Raw genomic sequence first — 21,540 nt, forward strand, 5'->3', positions numbered from 1 at the left:
GCAACAGGACATCCAAAGTTTCTCCAGTGCCACCTGGTCATGGGAATTTCAAAAATTTCATGGTATTTATCTAGGCATTTTTCAAGGATGACGTTGCAGGCACTGTGGGTTTCAATTCATTCAGGAACCATTAAATGGTGAGGAAGCTCATTTCAATGAATGCTCTGTAGAACTCTCACAGGCAAGGCTTCCCAAAGAGTGGCCAAAATGTCACATGAAGCCAGGCCCATTGAGGTCTACAATGTGACGTCCATGGGTGTTGTGACTCTCAACTATGGCTGCCAAGTTTTTCAGAATTAAATCATGTGATATCCTGGCTGAGATACCCAGGGCTCTGTGGAAAGCCAACCTGGGCCTAGATCTCAGTTTCCAAGGGTGATTCTCATGGGTGGACTCCTAAAATCCCAACAAAATTCATGGCAATACTTCTCTGAATTCAGTCTCTAAGGGGAATCACACCAGAGTTCAAGCCCAGGTGGTCCAGGTCATGTCTTCATACTGGACACAAATGACCAAATTTAAAAGCAAAACCCTCCCATATGGCCCTCATCTTCTTCCATATAGACACTAATCACAACCTCTGGCGGAAGGTTTCCATGAGTGGCAGAGTCCAAGAGAGTGTCCAAAATAACTCCCTTGCCCCTCATTGGCGTAAATTCAGGGTGGTCTGGACACCCTTCATGTGAAACAGGAGTGATCAAATATGCTAGACGTTAATACTTCTATGCTTCTCCAATTTGTGGAAAACTGAGTGTCAGGTATATATTTTTATGTGATTTGCAGTCATGAGAAATCACAAGCACCTCTGCAGGTCTTTGAAGAACCCATTTGACCCAAAGGATCCCTATTCTCACTTGATGGAGTTCAAGAACTTTAAAGAGGAAGGCGACAGACTTCATCCACAAGGACTGCTTTTTGGCCATTTTGGTTTTGGATGCACACATGGGATCTCTCTTTACATCCACCAGGTGCTGAGAATCTAAGCCACAACCTCACACAGGGCCAAGAGGCTGATTCAGACACATCCCTTTTCAAAGCAATTAAGCAAAGAGCCACAGGTGATGCCCATTCATTTCCATTTGAAAACTGTTTTCTTCAGGCTTCACAAAGGGGTGGCATGAGGCAAAGACCTTCCTGACATTCAGGGCAACAGAACATTAGGTTAGCAAACGGCCCAAAGCAGTGTTTCTCCACTGACACTTTCCTGGTCACACTGATATCTGAATTTTCTGAGATGCTCGCCATTCCCTTCAGCTATCCAGTACATGGCCATGTCACAGAGCTTGGAGGTGGTACATAACTTGGTCACAAAATCATGAGCCTATTCTGGAGAGTGGCCAGAATTCAGGAAGAAAAGAGGAACTTAGGAAGATAGCAGGTGTTACCCATCCATAAGGCAAGCCGCATTCCTTTCATACATTGGGCAGAAAGAATTCTGGTAAGCTTTCTACTAGCCTGGACACATCCTTTGATGCATTCTCTTTTCTAATGTCTACAACCATGGACACAGTGGGATACACAGACATAAAAACACTCGCCTTGTCAAATCACTTGTTAGAAATCGTCCACTCCAAACCAAACAAACTGCCTTTCCTACCTATTCTCAGAACATGAGACAAAATCACAAACACACACTCATACCCACAAATTCACCTCCTTTCCCAAAGTAGGTCTCTGACTATCGGGTGTGACCTCTGACTGGTGGGCCGTACTATGTTCCCATCAAATGGCCTGTTCTGTCTCAGATCTGGTTTCCTTGGCCAACTCTGTGAAGTTGTCAGGAGACAACGGTGAGCCACTTCCTGCTTACTCAGGAAAGGCCACTCTTCAGAGCTTTCCTGGCATTTGGCCATCCTCACATCAGTAGATACCAAGAAAGACTGACTCTGTCTTTGGTAAATCAAAAGAAGTGAGACCACTGGGACTGGGTCTGGGACTAGATTTGTGTGCCTGGATGCCTGGATCCCAAGTTCAGAGAGTTCCATCACCAAGAATGTGAGGTGAGGTCACTTCCTTCAGGAACTGAATGAGGTCAATGCCTTGGCAAGCACGTTGTCCTAACATTTGCTTCCAAAGGTGCCATGAAATGGAGGCTGTCCCTAATTCCTTTGACACTTTCACAAGTTAGAATGGTATATCAAACATTGGTAACCGGGAACAGCTCTCCACAGAGGCCTCGGTTGGTCCTTCTTCTCTACATAAAGAAGAGAGAGGCTGATTCAGACACATCCCTTCATGCTGACCAGGTTGTTTGCAATGAAAGATGACTTTTGCTCTCTCAGTTCCTTCATAGGTGCCTACAACTTCTCTAGGGATCATTTGCGCATAGACCTTTGAGTTTCTCAGCAGTTGAAAGATCCCCTAAATTCCTGTATTTTAAGACCAACTCTGTCCTTGCTCTTCTCTAAAGTTAGATTGAGGGAACAGTGTATGGTTAGGGTTAATAACAGGTTTGATTTGGAATATAAATCATTCTGCTGGATGAATAATGGTATTGGGAACCTGCGATATTTTCAAGAATATATAGGTAAAATATATGAATCTGAAAACAAAAATCTAGGTAAGATTTGAAGCCCAGAAGGGCATTGGGCCCTTGATTGGGTATTAAGCATAGGACCTTGTAACTTGGATGATTGATTTTCAAAGAGAACTTCCAGTCAAAATGGATAGTCAGTAGTATTAGGAAGATAGTCGGTATGTTTATAAAGGAGAGTGAGTATAGGATTTGGACCAAAAGTTCTTTAGCTATAGGGTTTCGGGTATTGAGTGAATGTAAATGTCAGCACATGTGAAGAATTAATCACAATGATGAACTGGGGAAAATATGTAGGAATGCAGATATCAATAGAGACTTTAGGAAATCTGGCAAAGTATAGTCGGTAGTGAAATGTTAATAAAATAGATTCTTGTCACTTCCTGTTTTTCTGTAGGCTTAATAAAACACTGTTGAAATCTTGAGAAGTGATTTCTAATCTTTTTCCCAGAATGTGCTGTCCCCAACTGCCAAACTTCAGAATGTACTCCCTCACCCAGTTGCACGCAAACTGCTCACCCGCCCAGGCCCATCAATAAACTTTCCTCCCTGCCCTCTTCAAGGAAAGTATATAAGCTCTGCTTAAGCTGTTCTCAGGGTTCTCTGCTCTATTCAAATGAGCTCTGAGCCCCAGCATGCTGGACCCCCAATAAACCCTTTGTTTTTGCATGAGAGAGTCTCTTGGTGGTCTCTTCCCCCAATGCTCTTCCGATATTTATATATGGAGGTTCCACCGAAATCCAGCAGTGGTGAACGAGAGACCCCAATGGGCTACTCTCAGGGTAAGTAAGGCACCTCTTTCTGGTTTCAGGTTTCAGGTTAGGGCTTGGCAAAATGGCTGTCGATGAAGTGTGTGAGCTCTCTTTGATGGTGGCTGGCAGACGTGTCACAGAGCCACAAGCCAAGTCCCTGGGGGACGCCACAGAGGACTCGGGAATCGAGGAATAATAGTCTCCTCGACTCAGTGATACTTTGTTTCAGATTCGGTATTGCCAGCCCATCGGGTTTTGCCACCTGCTCAGTCTTGGTCTCAGTGTTGGACGTCCATTGCCTGTCTTTATTGTTTTCTCTTGTCTGTGTCCTGTGTCGTTGCTTTTACTGTTTGTGTATCTTTCATTATGGGACAGATCACTTCAATGCCTCTGTCCCTGACCCTTGATCTATGGACCAAAGTCCGCTTAAGGGCTCAGAATGTTTCTTTTTCAGTAAAACGCTGGACCTGGCAGACTCTGTGTGCCACAGAATGGCCCACCTTTGGATTCGGATGGCCCCTAGAAGGATCTTTCTACTTCCCACTAATTTAAAAAGACAGAGATATTGTCTTACAGCCAGGGCCACATAGCCATACTGATAAACAGGAATATACCTTAACTTGGCAGGACCTCTGCAAATCTCCTCCTCCGTGGGTGAAGCCTTTCCTTGCTGTGTCCCCGTTCCTACTCCTTCCCCCACGATCTCTCAACCCCTCTGCTCCTCCTCCTCCTCCACCCTCTGTTCTCCCTGAGTCACAAGATTTGACTCTACTGGACTCTCGTCCCCCTCCTTATCTTCTACCCTTGTCCCACAACCCCCAACACCCTCTAAGTGATTCTCCAGCTGCTGACTCAGCCTCTCCGCAATTGGAGGAAGCTAAGCCAGCCCAGGGCCCTCCAGATAACTCCCCTGCGTCACACACAGCCCCTCCTCCCCTGGAGGAAGCTGGAATTGCTAAGGAACTCACCGGTGGCAAATGATTGAAAACCCTGGAACTCCCGTGTTGCTTCCCTCCATCCCTAAGGACCAATGATTGACGATGGCCATAGGGGAAAAATGCAAGCCTACCAGTATTGGCCTTCTCCTCTTCAGACCTATATAAATGGAAAAATAACAATCCCCCTTTTACCGAGGACCCAACCTGGCTCTCAGGTCTGGTGAAGTCATTGATGTTTTCACACCAACCTACTTGAGATGACTGCCAACAACTCCTAGGGACTCTCTTCATGACAGAGGAACAAAAGAGAATCCTCCTGGATGCTAGAAAAAAGTATCCTCGGACCAAATGCATGACCGACAAAACTTCCCAATATATTCAAAGCCGGCTTTCTCTTGAAACGACCCAACTGGGACCCCAACACCTTTGAAGGTAGGGAGCATCTGTCCACTTATCGCCGGGCTCTAATAGTGGGTATCTTAGTGGCCGCTAGGTGACCAACTAATTTGGCCAAGGTAAGAGAGATTATTTAAGGGCCTGATGAATCTCCCTCTATGTTCCTAGAGATAATTATGTAGGCATATAAGAGACATACTCCTTTCGATTCTCAGGCAGAGGATCAAAAGGCATCTGTCACAATGGCCTTTATTGGGAAAGCTGCCCTGGATATTAAAAGAAAGTTACAATGCTTAGATGGATTACAAGATATGACTTTGAGGGATTTAGTCAGAGAACCCGAGAAGGTATACTGTAAGAGAGAAACTGAGGAAGAGAAGGGAGCTGAGTGAGGATAAAAGAAACAAAAGACAGACTAAGGCATTGACTAAGGTCCTGGTTACAACAACAAATAGGCCAGAAATTAAGAAACAGAGAGACAGGAAGGGATACCTGGGCACACACTAGAGGCCACCCCTGGCCTCAGATCAATGTGCCTACTCTAAAGAAAAAGGACACTGGGCCAAAGAGTGCCCTAGAAAGAGACAGCCATGCCAGCCAGATATTCTGACTCTGGAGGAATACTAAGAAAGTCCGGGCTCAGATCCTCTCCCTGACCTCAAGGTAACTTTCGAAGTGGAGGGGAACACAATAAACTTTGAAGTAGATACAGGGGGAATATACTCAGCCCGTAAGGCCCATTGGGCCCTCTACCGAATAAAAGGTCTCTAATTCAAGAGTCTAACAGAATAAATATCGGGCTTTGACAACTACGAGGACCATGGACCAGGGAAAAGGAAAAATCCATCACTCCTTCCTAGTAATCCCAGAATGCCTGGCCCCATTGATGGGCAGAGTTCTGCTCACCAAGCTCTGGGCCAAAATAACTTTTAACCCTGAAGGCCCCCAAGTGGAATTTTTTAATCCTTCAGTAACTACTCCTATAATCATGGCTCTAACTATGTCAGTAGCAAATGTTCATCAACTCACTCACCTTTGTTCAAAGAAACTGCATTCATTCGTGAAGGATCAAGAACACAGTTTTCCACTAACCTACTCACAGCAAAAGGAAATAACTGAATGGGTAACAAAAGCCTGTCAGGTCCATTAATTGGTTAAAGCTTACACTTCCAAGCTTCCTGCAGGAAAGCACCTATGAGGAACCAGACGAGGACAATTCTGGGAAGTGGACTTTACTGAAATTAAGCCAGTAAGGTATGGACTTAAATAACTCCTAGTCTTTGAACATACATTTTCAGGATGTATTGAAGCTTTCCCCACACACAAAAAAAAGAAGAAATAAAAAAGAAGAAAAAAGAAACATCGCAAATGGTTGTAAAGAAGATCCTGGAAGATATTTATTCTCCCCTTGACGACCAGTAGTCTTAACCCTCATCAGCCCCATAAGCTGCGATGGCTGATCACAAATCCTACTGGACACGAAGTATGGCCTATCTCGAATACAGCCCCCTTACGAACCTGGTGGCCATCTCTCCACCCAGTCATTTGTCAGCTGGCTATAGGTCTTTCCTATTGGGATATCCCTGATTAACAGGATCCCACTAAAATTCCATTTAATCACTTCCGTACCATAGATAATGGAAACAAACATTATAGATGTAGGGACACGTGAGCCAGATGCAGGTTGGCTAGCCTAGATTACTATGTTTGCCCGGCAGACTATCAAAGCCACAAAAAGTCACGGCTGTGGGGGGGGAGAGCAGACTTCTATTGTAAGTCATGGGGATGTGAGCATACAGGGACAGTCAGATGGAACCCAAACTCCTCATCAAATTCTGTACACAGCATTGGCCATATTACGAATTAGATAACCAAAACCGATGGCCCCCAGAGGGGTCTCTAGATCCTCAAATTCTGTGTGACCTTTTTAACTTCTGCAAGTGCTCAAAAGGGTGAAAGGAGATTCCGCTATGTGGAGGCCTTCTCTCTCCTTTGCTCACATCCTGAACTATGCTTCTCCAATAGATGCTCACCCTCAGCCTTGTGCTCCAGACTCTCCGCTGTCACTCCCACCTCAGCAACTTGATTTCTCCCCTCCAATATCTAGATCAAAAACCCAAATCTCGACTGGTTCTCAGACCATTGCTCCCTTGCTGAGGTCGCAGGTACTGAGGTACCACTCCATTCACTCACTCCTCTCCTCTCCTGTCAGTGCCCACACCGGGTCCCACCCAGTCCTCTTACCACCTAATGCAAAGCTCAAACCCGCTGAGAAGAATCCTCAGACCCTAATACAAGATGTAATGAAAATGGCCTTTAATGTTGCTTTGTCATCACTAAAAACAGGTTACTAAGAATTTAAAGTCCCTCACAGGCTTTTTGGAATCTCACTCCCGTCTCCCCCTCTGTTCTATCTGTTCTACTGCTCAAGTTTTTGTTGCTATTAAGATCCCAAAGCCCTCTCCCAATATTCTTTTACATCTCTCCTTCCTCATTCTCAGATCCACAGAGCTGCTCTTATCCCTGCCTTCCAAATTGTCCCCCTCTGTACCAGGCCCACAGAAAAGTCTTAACTGACCTTCTCCAGAAGTCTTCACCATGGCTGATTTAGGACTTTCAGCAAAAGAGTCCCTATATAAGAGTTCACTGTAGATAAACTTCCTATTTTTGTGTTGCCCTGGTCTCCTTGGCAACTGGCTAAAAAATTCAGCACTCCTCATCTAGACACACCCTTACTAGTTTTTCACAAAATATTTGAAAAAAAGTCCTCTGGCCTTGAGCTGGGGCTTCACAGAGATGGCTACATTTCTAAGATAAAGAAGTTACAAACTGGGCTGTATGGAAACAGCTGGAAGGGGGAAAAAAAGAAAGGGAAGACACCCCCACCCAGGTGTCCTTGAAAAGTTAACTTGCCCAAACTGAGGAAAAAACAGAAACAAAAACTGCTTTTTGTGAACTTCTTCAGACTGTGAACTTCTGAGCCCCTTCCCTTACGTATTGGGTACAAAATTCTGAAACTACGTAACTTGGGTTTCAGGGGATTAATTGATTACAACAGAAGCAATGCCCTCTGAATCTGGTTGAAACCAAAAAAGACTGTTTCCGTGTCTTTGGTGCTATCTTAGGTGCCTTGCCTTGTCCGTCCCTACAACAGTATAATTCTATATACTTAAACATTGTTTATGTTTTCATGAAATGGTCAACAGATGTGATTAATTGTGAAATGGTGCAGGTGTTTCCCAGAGTGCTCTATCATGACGCAGGTTCATCTGAAGATCAAAGAGGGGGACATACAACCCGGTTCCGCTGGGAACATATGTCCCTCACCTTAGCCATTCTATTACGAATAGGAGTTGCTGCAGGGTTGGGCACAAGAACCACTGCTCTGGTCCATGGGACACAACAAGTGACCCAATTAGAAGCAGCAATAGATCAAAACTTAAAGATTTTAGAAACCTCCATCACAGCTTTGCAGGAATCTTTAACCTCTCTCTCTGAAGTTGTTTTACAGAACAGTCGAGGGTTGGACCTCCTTTTCATGACAGAGGGGGGCCTTTGTGCTTCATTGAGGGAAGAATGTTGTTTTTATGTCGACAATACTGGAGTTGTAAAAAAATCTATGAGTAAATTAAAAAGATGCCTTGAAGAGCAACAACGAGAGAGAGAGGCACAAAAAGGGTAGTTTGAGTCTTTTTTTACACAGTCCCCCTGGTTAATTACGTTTTTATCAACCCTGGCCGGTCCAATAATAATCCTCATATTATTACTAACTTTAAAACCCTGTTTCTTCAACCATGTAATTTCTTTTCTCCAAGCTCAAATTGGACAAATTAAAATTATGGTAATACCCCACTAGCAGACATAGAATGTGACACCCCACAACGATCACTTTTATGATTAAAAGTAGCCAGAAAAAGAAGTGGGGAATGAAAGGTTATTAAAATATGTACTTGTCACTTCCTGTTTTTCTGTACACTTAACGAAACACTGTTGAAATCTTGAGAACTCTTTGCTAATCTTGTTGCCAGAATGTGCTGTCCCCAATTGCCAAACTGCTGAATCTACTCCCTCACCCGGTTGAATAGAAACCTGAACTGTACTTGGATCATTGAATGTAGAAGAGAACATCCATTCAAAAAGTTATAGTCAGTTGGATTAGAAAGATAGTCGGTAAGTTTAGGAAGAAAAGTGAGTATAGGATTTGGAACAAAAGTTCTTTAGCAATAGGGTTTTGGTTAGAGAGTCAATGTAAATGTCAACACAAGTGAAGAGTCAGTCACAATGATGCACAGGGCAAAATATGTAGGAAAGCAGATATCAATAGAGACATTAGGAAATCAGGAAAAGAATAAAGTGAGTGATGGGATTAGATATTTTCAACAGGGTTGAGGATGAATATGTGAGCTTAGGATAAAACAAATATGAAGTCAACAATAGGATTGACATTTGATAGCATTAGCGTAGCCCAAGACAGTGTCCAAAATAAGCTCTGTTGCCCCTCATTTGCCTAAATTCCCAGTGGCCTGTACACCCTTCCTGTGTACCAGGAGTGATCAAATAGGCCTGCCCTTAATACTGCTCTGCTTCTCCAATTTGAGTCCTACTGAGTGTCGGGTACAGATTCTTTATGTGAATTGGAAAGATGAGAAAACTCAAGCACCTATTGGATAGCCTCTGAATAGATTTGAAGAACTCATTTGACCCAAAAGATCCCTATTCTCACTTGATGGAATTCAGGAACCTTACAGAGGCAGGCAAAATACTTCATCAACAATGACTGCTCTTTTTGCCATTTTGGATTTTATGCACCCATGGGATCTTTCTTTAGATCCATCAGGTGCTGAGAATCTAAGTCAAAGAATCACACTGGGCCAAGAGGCTGATTCACACACATCTCTTTCCAAATCAATTAAGGAAAGAGCCAAAGGTAAAGCATATTCATTTCCATTTGAAAAATCTTTCCTTCAGGATTCACAAAGGGTTGGCCTGAGACAAAGACCTTCCTGACTCTCAGGGCAACAGAACAATAGGTAAGCAAATGGCCCAAAGCAGGGATTCTCCACTGAGACTTTACAGGTCACACTGATATCTGAGTTTTCTGAGATGCTCGCCATTCCATTCAGCTATCCAGTACATGGCCATGTCACAGAGCTTGGAGGTAGTACATATCTTGGACACAAAACCATGAGCCTATTCTGGAGATTGGCCATAATTCAGGAAGAAAACAGCAACTTAGGAAGGTAGCAGGTATCGCTCATCAATAAGGCAAGCCACAGTCAATTCATAAATTGTGCTGGATGAATGCTGGGAAGCTTCCTATGAGACAGGACACATCCATTGATGCATTCTCTTTTCTAATGTCTACAAGCACGGACACAGTGGGATACACAGACATAGAAACACTTGCATTGTCAAACGACTTACTAGAAACAGTTGACTCCAAACCAAACAAACTGCCTTTTCTACCTATTCTCAGAACATGAGACAAAACCACAAACCCACACCCGCAATGGCACCTCCTTCCCCCAAATAGGTCTGTGACTCTCCGGAGTGTGCTCTGACTGATGGGCCATACTATGATCCTCCGAAATGGCCTGCCCTGTCTCAGATCTGATCTTCTTGGCCAACACTGTGAAGTTGTTAGAAGCCAGGAGTGAGCCACTATCTGCTTTCTCAGGAAGAGCCCCTCTTCCGAGCTTTCCTGGCATTTGGCCATCCTCACATCAGTAGGTATCAAGAAAGACTGACTCTGTCCTTTGTAAATCCATAAAAGTGAGACAACTGGGACTAGGACTGGGACTGGCTCTGGGTGCCTGGCTTTCTGTATACCAAGTTCAGAGAGTTCCATCACCAAGGAAGTGAGATGAGATCACTTCCTTCAGGAACTGAATGAGATCACTGCCTTGGCAACCACTTTGTCATAACAATTGCTCCCAACGGTCCCATGAGATGAGGGCTGCCCCTACTTCCTGTGACACTTTCACAAGTTAAAATGGTATATCACCCGTAGGCAAAAGGGAACAGCTCTCCACACAGGCCGGGTTTGGTCCATCTTCTCTACATTAAGAAGAGATAGGCTCATTCTGACGCAACCCTTAATCCTGACCAGGTTGTTTGCCATGGAAGATGATTTTTGCTCTCTCAGGTCTTACATAGCTGCCTACATCTTCTCCAGAGATCATTTCTGCATGGAGCTTTGAGGTTCTCAAGAGATGGAAGATCCACTGCATTCCTGTATTGTAAGACCAACACTGTCCCTGCTCTTCTGTAAACATAGATGTGAATTGGAGTCATGAGAAAACCCACGAACATATGGGATAGCCTCTGCAGGGCATTAAAGAATTCACTTGACCCAAATGATCCCTATTCTCACTTAATGGAGGTCAGGAACCTTACAGAGGAAGGCGAGAGACTCTATCCACCATGACAGTTCTTTTGTCCATTTTGGTTTTGGATGCACACATGGGATTTTTCTTTAGACCCATCATGTGCTGTGAATCTAAGCCACAGCCTCACATAGGGCCAAGAGGCTGATTCAGACACATCCATTTCCAAAGCAATTAACCGAAGAGGCACAGGTAATGACCATTCAATTCCATTTGAAAACTATTTTCTTCAGGCTTCACAAAGTGTGGCCTGAGGCAAAGACCTTCCTGACATTCAGGGCAACAGAATAGGTAAGCAAAAGGCCCAAAGCAGGGTTTCTCCACTGAAAATTTCTTGGGCATACTGATATCTGAGTTTTCTGAGATACTCACCATTCCCATCAGCTATCCAGTACATGGCCAAGTCACAGAGATGGAGGTGGTACATATCTTGGACACAAAATCATGAGCGTATTCTGGAGAGTGTCTAGAATTCAGGAAGAAAACAGCAATTTAGAAAGATGGCAGGAATTGCCCATCCATATGGCAAGCTGCAGTCCATTCATAAATTGCACAGGATGAATGCTTTGAAGCTTTCTCGTAGACAGGACACATCCATTGATGCATTCTCTTTTCTACTGTCTACAATCGCGGACACAGTATGATATATAGACACAGAAACACTCACGTTGTCAAAGGATTTACTAGAAACAGTTCACTCCAAAACAAACAAACCAGCTTTCCTAACTATTCTCAGAACATGAGACAAAACCACAAACTCGCACTCACACCCAAAATGGTACCTCTTTCCCCCAAGTAGGTCTGTGTCTATCCGGAGTGTCCTCTGACTTGTGGGCCATACTATGTTCCCCAAAAATGGCGTGTCCTGTCTTCAATCTGGTCTCTTTAGCCAACTCTGTGAAGTTGTCAGGAGCCCGTGGTGAGAAACTACCTGCTTTCTCTGGAAAGGCCAGTCTTCATAGTTTCCAGGCATTTGGCTGTCCTCACATCAGTAGGTACCAAGAAAGAGTGACTCTGTCTTGTTAAATCCAAACAAGTGAGCCCACTGGGACATGGAGTGGGTTTGACTCTGTGTGCCTGGTTTCCTGGATCCCAAGATCACAGACTTTCATCACCAATAATGTAAGGTGAGGTCACTTCCTTCAAGAACTGAATGAAGTCACTGCCTTGGAAACCACTTTGTTTTAACAGTTGCTTCCAAGGTTCTCAAAAGATGGAGTCTGCCTCTACTTGCTGTGACTCATTCATAAGTTAGAATGGTATATCAACCATAGGCACCGGGGAACAGCTCTCCACACAGCCATGGTTTGGTCCATCTTCTCTACATTAGGAAGAGAGAGGCTAATTCAGACACATCCCTTCAACCTGACCAGGTTGTTTGCCATGGAAGATGACTTTTGCTCTCTCAAATCCTTCATACCTGCCTACACCTTCTCCAGGGATTATTTCTGCAGGGACTTTTGAGGTTCTCAGCTGGTGGATGATACCCTACCTTCCTGGATTTTAAGACCAACTCTGTCCCTGCTCTTCTGTAAAGTGAGATTGAGGGAACAGTGTATGGTTAGTGTTAATAGCATGTTCGATTTGGGTTAGGAGTCATTCTGCTGGATGAATTATGGTATTGGGAACCTGTGATATTTATAAGAATATAAATGTGAAATATATGTATGAGAACAGAGATCTAAGAAAGATTTGAAGCCCAGAAAGGCATTGGGCCCTTGATTGGTATACTTAGATTGAATCATGTTCTGCACCGAGGTCTCAGATAAATCGATATACAATGGCATAGGACCCTATACCTCGGATGATTGAAAGTAGAAGAGAACATCCAGTCAAAAGGGATAGTCTGTAGGATTAGGAAGATAGTAAGTAGGTTTAGGAAGAAGAGTGAGTCTCGGAGTTGGACCAAAAGTTCTTTAGCAATTGGTTTTCAGTTAGAGGGTGAATGTAAATGTCAGCACATGTGAAGAGACAGTCACAATGATGAACTGGGAAAAATATGTAGGAAAGCAGATATCAATAGGGGCATTAGGAAATCAGGAAAAGTATAAAGTGAGTGATAGGATTAGATATTTTCAACAGGCTTGAGGTTAAATATGTAATCTTAGGAAGAAACAAATATGTAGTAACCAATAGGATTGACATTTGAGAGCAGTAGGCACCCTGGACATAGATGCTTTTAGTAATCCATGGTCACTTCCCATTTAGGCTTTGGTACAATCATATGTGTGACCTTTGCATTTTGTGTACAGAATACTACTGTGGTAAAATGTATATGTAGATCAGGTGACATGAGTATTTCTTGCACCATAAAGGGGAGTAATATTCTGGAAACTTATAAATTAGTACTGGGGATGCAAATAGGTGTACCTTGTGTTGATGATTATTGAGATGATGCATGAATAGACCATATTGTGAATAAAGTATGTAACTGGATCCAACATTAAATAATGGTTTGAGTTTGCATCTGAAAATATATTGGAAATCTTATATTGATATATATACCATCATTCCAACGAGTTATATATGCAATGGTATTATTAGGGTGACGGTTTATCGTGAAGAGTGAGTTTTGCTTCAAAAATGATTATGGAATCGAAAATAATATGTTTAGAAAGAAGTCTAGTGAAAAGACCAGTAAAGAAACATGGAGAATACATGTGTTCTGAAGTAGTAAGTAATTGAAAGTGAACCAAATGCCAAAAAAATTTGTGAAGTTGTGGATGAAAAAATACATCCTATGATGTCCATAAACTGAAGAAATATTAATGTACCAGTGTTGAGTAAAAATGAACTTCAAATTATACATCATGTCCCATAGCAATCTACTTGCATTAATGTTAAACTGGGTCAGTTACTGTAGAAATATTAGGATTTTTAAGCACCATCCACTGAACTTAGTTTTCAGTAGTAGGAAACCAAAATATATTTCAGGTGTATGAATATTACTGAGAATAATCTTGTGAAAATTTGAATTTAAATGAACATAAATGAATATGAATGAATTTAGGGAGTGTATAATAAGACACATATTTTTCATATTTTTTTAAAATCTGGAGAATACACACACACACACACACACACACGCACACACACACACACACACGCACACACACACACATTAATATTTAGCAATATATATGCCAATCGATACTCATCATGAAATATAATTCATTCACAAATCCAAAAATATTCATTTTACTGAACATGGATTTATGTATAGTGTTTTTCACTAGGAAGCTCACCCATAGGTGGAATTTTCAGTTCCATCATTATTTAGGGAAAGTCATCTCTTCTCACAATTTTTATATTCCAAAGCCAGTGATCTTTCAAGAATGTATGTGTGATACCAGGTAGGATATTGTATATGCATAAAAAAATTACATGTGCTGAATAGGATACAGAGAAAGGGAGACAGGAATTTACATATGTGATAACTTTAAAAAATCATGGAGAAATATTAAAATGAAAAGTTTACTAAATTTAAAACACATACTCTTGATAAAGCAGAAGACAAATACAAATATACACCATGCTTCCTATGAAAGGACTGTACTTCTATTCAGTTAGTTTTTTTTTTTCTCCATGATATTAGGATTAGTAGTCAGAGTCTAGTAGGGTATGGGTTAGTGTCAGGGATTCAGTATTTCAAATGGAAAATAGGAAACTGAATCTAATGTGTATGCAAACATGTGATACACAAAAATCTTCCCTCTCTTATCCAGAACAATGCCTTGATAACCATCGCTAAAAGTAAGACACAATTAGAGGAGAGGAGTTAGAAAACCTGTGAATACATATGTGGAATAAAAAATGCTCAGGAGTTCACAACACTGGAGGTGGTAAAAGAGTTTACAAAAGTATGGGAGAGGGTAAACACTCCAGAAACATGGAGCTGTGCTGACCTAAAGACTTATTGAGAAACTTCCTCTGAGGTTAGGCACAAGAAATATATGTATGGCAATATGTAAATCAATGGTTTTGCAACTGATGTGATTCTGCAATCTGTATATGGAGTAAAAATGGGAGCTCATATCCCACTTGAATCAAAGTGTGAAATATCCCACTTGAATCAAAGTGTGAAATATGATATATCAAGAAGTATGTAATGTTTTGAACAACCTACAATGAAAATTAATTAAAAAAAGAAAAAGAAATATATGTAATTGTCAGGAGATTTAGCTTCGTTTATAGTGACACCAAAAATCTGGGTCTGCATCTATGTGACCTGGAGGACATGGTTCTTTATTTTGTAATGAACATGAGGCAGCAGGTCTGAATTCTCCCTTTGTAGGTAAACTGTTGCCACTGGGAGCTAAGTGTCTTCAAGTGTGGTCTGTGAAGCCATTTGGTCATCCTCCACTTTTCAGGGTGTTTCTTACTGCTTCACTGGGAATTTGGTATTTGCTTCACGAAATACAATATGTTCAACTGGGACACAATGCTGGAGGGAGTTCTGTCATGTGTGGTTGGTCAGGGTCGGAAAGAGAATGTACGAACCAGGCTTCTATCCCACATAGCTTTCCCCTTGACTATAGCAACCTGATTCTGAACATTGCCCTGAAACCTCTACATATAACAAGATGCCTTTACATATAAAGGTCTGCTGCCTGCATCATGTCAGTCGCAAGTTTTGGAAGCCAATGGAAGATCCAGGTGGTCCTACCAAAAATATTTATTTACACACCTACAGTCTACTGCTCTACACCCACTACCCAGCAGGCTCCAACTTACTGGCATTTCTGTTCTACACCATTTTCACGAAACTCAGTCAATCAAGGCACTGTTTGTTATACTCATGATCAGCAACAGGATATCTAAAGGTTATCCAGTGCCACCTGGTCATGGGGATTTCAAAAATTTCATGGTATTAATCTAGTCATTTTTCAAGGATGAAGTTGGAGGCACTGTGGGTTTCATTTAATTCAGGAACCATTAAATGGTGAGGAAGCTCATTTCAATGAAAGCTCTGGAGAACACTCACAGGCAAGCCTTCCCAAAGAGTGGCCAAAAGGACACATGAATCCAGGCCCATTGAGGTATACAATGTGAGGTCCATGTGTGTTTGGACTCTCAACTATGGCTACCAAGTCTTTAAGAATTAAATCATGTGATATCCTGGCTCAGAATCCCTGAGCTCTGTGGAAAGCCATCCTGGGCCTAGATCTCAGTTTCCAAAAGCGATTCTCATGCGTGGTCTCCTAAAATCCCAACACTATTCATGGCAATACTTCTCTCAGGTCAGTTCCAGAACTCAGTCTCTAAGGGGAATCACACCAGAGTTCAAGCCCTGGTGGACCCAGTCATCTCTTCCAACTACCACACAAATTACCACAATTAAAACAAGAACCCTCCCATATGGCCCTCATCTTCTTTCATATAGACACTCATCATAATCTGGCTGGAGGTTTCCATGAGGGGCGCAGACCAAGACAGTGTCCCAAATAAGCTCCTATGCCCCTCATTTGCCTAAAGTCAAGGTGGCCTGGACACCCATCCTGTGAACCAAAAGTGATCAAATAGGCCTGCCATTAATACCGCTCCAATTTGAGGACTACTGTGTGTGGGGTTTAGATTCTTTATTTGAATTTTAGTCATGAGAAAACCCAAGCACAATGGGCTAGCCTCTGCAGGTTTTGTAGAACTCTTTTGACCCAAAGGATCCCATTCTCACTTGATGGAGGTCAGGAACCTTACAGAGGAAGTCGAGAGACTTCATCCCAATAATTGTTCTTTTGGCGAATTTTCTTTTGGATGCACACATGGTAACTTTCTTTAGATCCATCAGGTGCTGAGAATCTAAGCCACAGCCACACACAGGGCCAAGGGCCTGATTCAGACACATACCTTTCCAAAGCAATTAAGGAAAGTGCCACAGGTATGCCTATTCATTTCCATTTGAAAACTGTTTTCTTCAGGCTTCACAAAGGGGTGGCCTGAGGCAAAGACCTTCCTGACATTCAGGGCAACAGAACAATAGGTAAGCAAAAGGCCCAAAGCAGGATTTCTCCTCTGAGACTTTCCTGGTCACACTGATATCTGAGTTTTCTGAGATGCTCGCCATCACCTACAGCTATCCAGTACATGGCCATGTCACAGAGCTTGGAGGTGGTACATATCTTGGACACAAAACCATGGGCCTATTCTTGAGATTGGCCGGAATTCAGGACGAAAATAGAAACTTAGGAAGGTAGCAGGTGTTGCTCATGGATAAGGCAAGCTACAGTCCATTCATAAACGGGGCAATATGAATGCTGAGAATCTTTCTACTAGACACGACACATCCATTGATGAATTCTCTTTTCTAATGTCTACAACAACGGAAACAGTGGAATACACAGACATAGAAACACTCGCCCTGTGAAAAGACTTACTAGAAACAGTCCACTTCAAATGAAACAAACCGACTGTCCTACCTATTCTCAGAAAATGAGACAAAACCACAAACCCACAACCACACCCACAAAGGCACCTCTTTCCCCTAAGTAGGTCTGTGAATATCCAGAGTGTCCTCTGACTTGTGGGCCATAATATGTTCCCCCAAAATGCCTTTCCTGTCTCAGATCTTGTCTCCTTGGCCAACTCTGTGAACTTCTTAGGAGCCAACGGTGAGCCACTACCTGCTTTCTCATGAAAAACCCTGCATCCGAGCTTTCCTGGCATTTGGCCTTCGTCACATCTGTAGGTACCAAAAAATACTGACCCTGTCCTTGGTAAATCCAAACAAGTGAGACCACTGGGACTGGGACTTGGATTGGCTCTGTGTGCCTGGCTTCCTGGATCCCACGTTCAGAGAGTTCCATCACCAAGAAAGTGAGGTGAGGTCACTTCCTTCCTGAACTGAATTAGTGCACTGTCTTGGCAGCCACTTTGTCCTAACTGTTGCTTCCAAGGGTCCCAAGAGATTGAGGCTGCCCCTACTTCCTGTGACATTTTCACAAGTTAGAATGGTATATCAACCAAAGGCACCCAGGAATAGATCTCCACACAGGCCTGGTTTGGTCCATGATCTCTACATTAAAAAAAATCTGATTCAGACACAACCTTTTATCCTGACCGGGTTGTTTGCCATGGAAGATGACTTTTGGTCTCTCAGGTCCTTTATTGCTTCCTACATCTTCTCCAGGGATCATTTCTGCATGGACCTTTGAGGTTCTCAGCAGGTGGAAGTTTTTCTACATTTCTGTATTGTAATATCAACTCCTTCCCTGCTCTTCTGTAAAGTTAGATTGAGGGAACAGTGTCCGGTTATGGTTAAAAACATGATCGATTTGGGTTAGAAATCATTTTGCTGGATGAATGATCGTATTGAGAACTTGCTATGTGTAGAAGAATATATAGGTGAAATATATGTATGAAAAAAGAAATCTAAGTCTGATTTGAAGCCCAGAAGGGCATTGGGCCCTTGATAGGGATACGTGGTGTTGAATTACATTCTGCAGAGTTGTCTCAGATAAATCGATATACAATGGCATAGCACCTTGTACGTTGCATGAATTAATGTAGAAGGAACATCAAGTCAAAAAGGCATAGTCGGTAGTGAAAGGTTAATAAAATTAATAAAATAGGTACTTGTCACTTCCTGTTTTTCTTAATGCTTAACAAAACACTTTTGAAATCTTGAGAAATGTTTGCTAATCTTGTTCTAGAATGTACTGTTCCCAACAGCCGAACTGCAGAATGTACTCCCTCACTCGGTGTCATGCAAACCGCCCACTCGCCCTTACCCATCACTAAACTTCCCTCTCTTCCCTCTCCAAGGAAAGTATATAAGCTCTGCTTAAGCTGTTCTCAGAGGTCTCTGCTCTATTTAATTTAGCTCTGAGCTCTAGCATGATGGACCACAAATAAACCCTTTGCTGTTGCATGAGACAGTCTCTTGATAGTATCTTCCTCTGACACTCGCCTGACCTTTACATATTGAGGTTCCACCGAGTTCCAGCAGTGGCGGACGAGAGACCCCAACGGGCTCCTCTTGGAGCAAGTAAGGCGCCTCTTTCCGGTTTCAGGTTTCTTGTTAGGGCTTGGCAAAATTGCTGGCGATGAAGAGCCTGGGCTCTCTCCGACGGTGGCTGAGAGACGTGTCACAGAGACTAAGAGCACCTCTCTGGAGGACCCCGCAGAGAACTCGGGAAATCAAGGAACAATAGTCTTCTCGACTCAGTGATATTTTCTTTTAGATTCGTTATTGCCATACCATTGGGTTTTGCCGGCTACTCATTCCTGGTCTCAGTGTTGGACGTTCATTGCCTGTCTTTATGGTCTTGTCTTATCTGTGTCGTGTGTCCTTGCTTTTTCTGTTTGTGGAACTTTCATTATGGAACAGAGCACGTCAATGCCTCTGTCCCTGACCCTTGATCACTGGACCAAAGTCCGCTTAAGGGCTCAGAATCTTTCTTTTTTTAGTAAAACGCTGGACCTGGCAGAATCTCTGTGCCTCAGAATGGCCCATCTTTGGAGTCGTATGGCCCCTAGAAGGATTTTTCTACTTCCCACTAATTTAAAAAGTCAGAGGTATTGTCTTTCAGCCAGCGCCACATAGCCATCCGGATCAACAGCCATATATCTTAACTTGGGAGGACCTCTGCAAATCTCCTCCTCCATGGGTGAAACCTTTCCTTGCCCCTACCTCTGCTCCTACTCCTTCCCCCATGATCTCTCAAACCCTCTCAACCTCCTCCTCCTCCACCCTCTGTTCTCCCTGAGTCACAGATTTGACTCTACTGGACTCTTCTCCCCCTCCTTATCCCCTGCCCTCGTCCCCTAACACACAACACACTCTAAGTGATTCCGCTGCTGCTGACTAAGCCTCTCTACCATTGGAGGAAGCTAAGCCGGTAATAGGATCTGACAATGGACCGATGTTCATGGCCCAGGTAAGTCAGGGGTTAGCCAGGAACCTGGGGATTAATTGGAAGTTAAATTGTGCTTATAGACCACAGAGTTCAAGACAAGTAGAAAGAATGAATAGAACCATTAAAGAGACCTTAACGAAATTAAGCTTAGAGACCAGCATAGGATTGGACTATGCTCCTGCCTTATGCAATGTTTCATGCAAGAAAAAATCCCTTTGTTTCTTTGAGTAACCTTACCACGTGTGAAATTCTTTATGGTGGCCCTCCTCCAGTAGGGGACCTAAGCCCAACTGTAAGACCTAAAGATCCTTTCCACACCCCCTTGCTTGACAGACTTAAAGATCTTGAAAGAACTCAGTAATACCTGTGAAAACAGCTGGCCACTGCCTACCCAACTGGGAACCAGGGGATTCCACATCCATATCAAGTAAGAGATTTCATCTATGTAAGATGATATCAGGTGTCATCCCTGGTACCCCGCTGAAAAGGACCATACCAGGTGCTATTATAACACCTACAGTGGTAAACGTAAACAGAATCACTTCCAGGATCCATGCCTCTCATCTCAAGCCTGCTCCCTGTACAGAATCTTTCTGGAAACTGAAAAAGACTGGTAACAGTTTCAAATTGTGTATTCGCAATGTGAATAAGGTTATATACTCTCCCCTTGGCTACAAGTAGTCCTAACCCTCATCAGCCCATTAAGCAGTGATGGCTGATCACAAATCCTACTGGAAAAGAAGTATGGTCTATCTCGCATACAGCCCCCTTAGGGACCTTTTGGCCATCTCTCCACCCAGACATTTGTTAGCTGGTTATAGGTACTTCCTATTGTGATATCACTGATGAAGAGGATCCCACTAAAATATCATTAAATCCCTTCTGTACCATAGATAATGGAAACAAACATTATGGATGTAGGGACACGCAAGCCAGATGCAGGTTTGCTAGTCTAGATTACTAAGTTTGCCTGGCAGACTATCAAAGCCACAAAGAGTAACGGCTGTGTGGGGGAAAAGCCGACTTTTTCTGTATGTCATGGGAATGTGTGCATACAGGGGCTGCCTGATGGAACCCCAATTCTTCATCAAATTCAGTACACAGCATTGGCCACATTACCAATTAGACAACCAAAAACTATGGCACCCAGAGGGGTCTCTAGATCCTCAAATTTTGCGTGACCTTTTTGACTTCTGCAAGTGCTCAAAAGAGTGAAAGGAAATTCCCCTATGTGGAAGCCTTTTCCCTCCTTCACTCACATCCTGAACTATGCTTCTCCAATAGATCATTATCCTCAGCCTTCTGCTCCAGACCCTCTGCTGTCACTCCCATCTCAGCAACTTGATTTCTCCCCTCCAATAACTAGATCAGAAACCCAAAGCTCCACCAGTTCTCTGACCATCGCCCCCTTGCTGAGGTAGCAGGTACATAGGTACCGCTCCACCGACTCATTCCTCTCATCTCCTGTGAGTGCCCTCACCGGGTCCCACCAGGTCCTCTTACCAGCTAACCCAATGCTCAAACGAGCTGAGGAGAGCCCTGAGACCCTTATCCAAGATGTAATATAATTGGCCTTTAAAGTTGCTTTGTCATCACTGAAAACAGGTTACTAAAATTTAAAGTCCCTCACAGGATTTTGGGATCCTCACTCCCTTCTTTCACTCTGCTCTACCTGATCTA

Source organism: Callospermophilus lateralis, unplaced genomic scaffold (genome assembly GCF_048772815.1).
Source record: "Callospermophilus lateralis isolate mCalLat2 unplaced genomic scaffold, mCalLat2.hap1 Scaffold_494, whole genome shotgun sequence".
Taxonomy (NCBI): Eukaryota; Metazoa; Chordata; class Mammalia; order Rodentia; family Sciuridae; genus Callospermophilus; species Callospermophilus lateralis.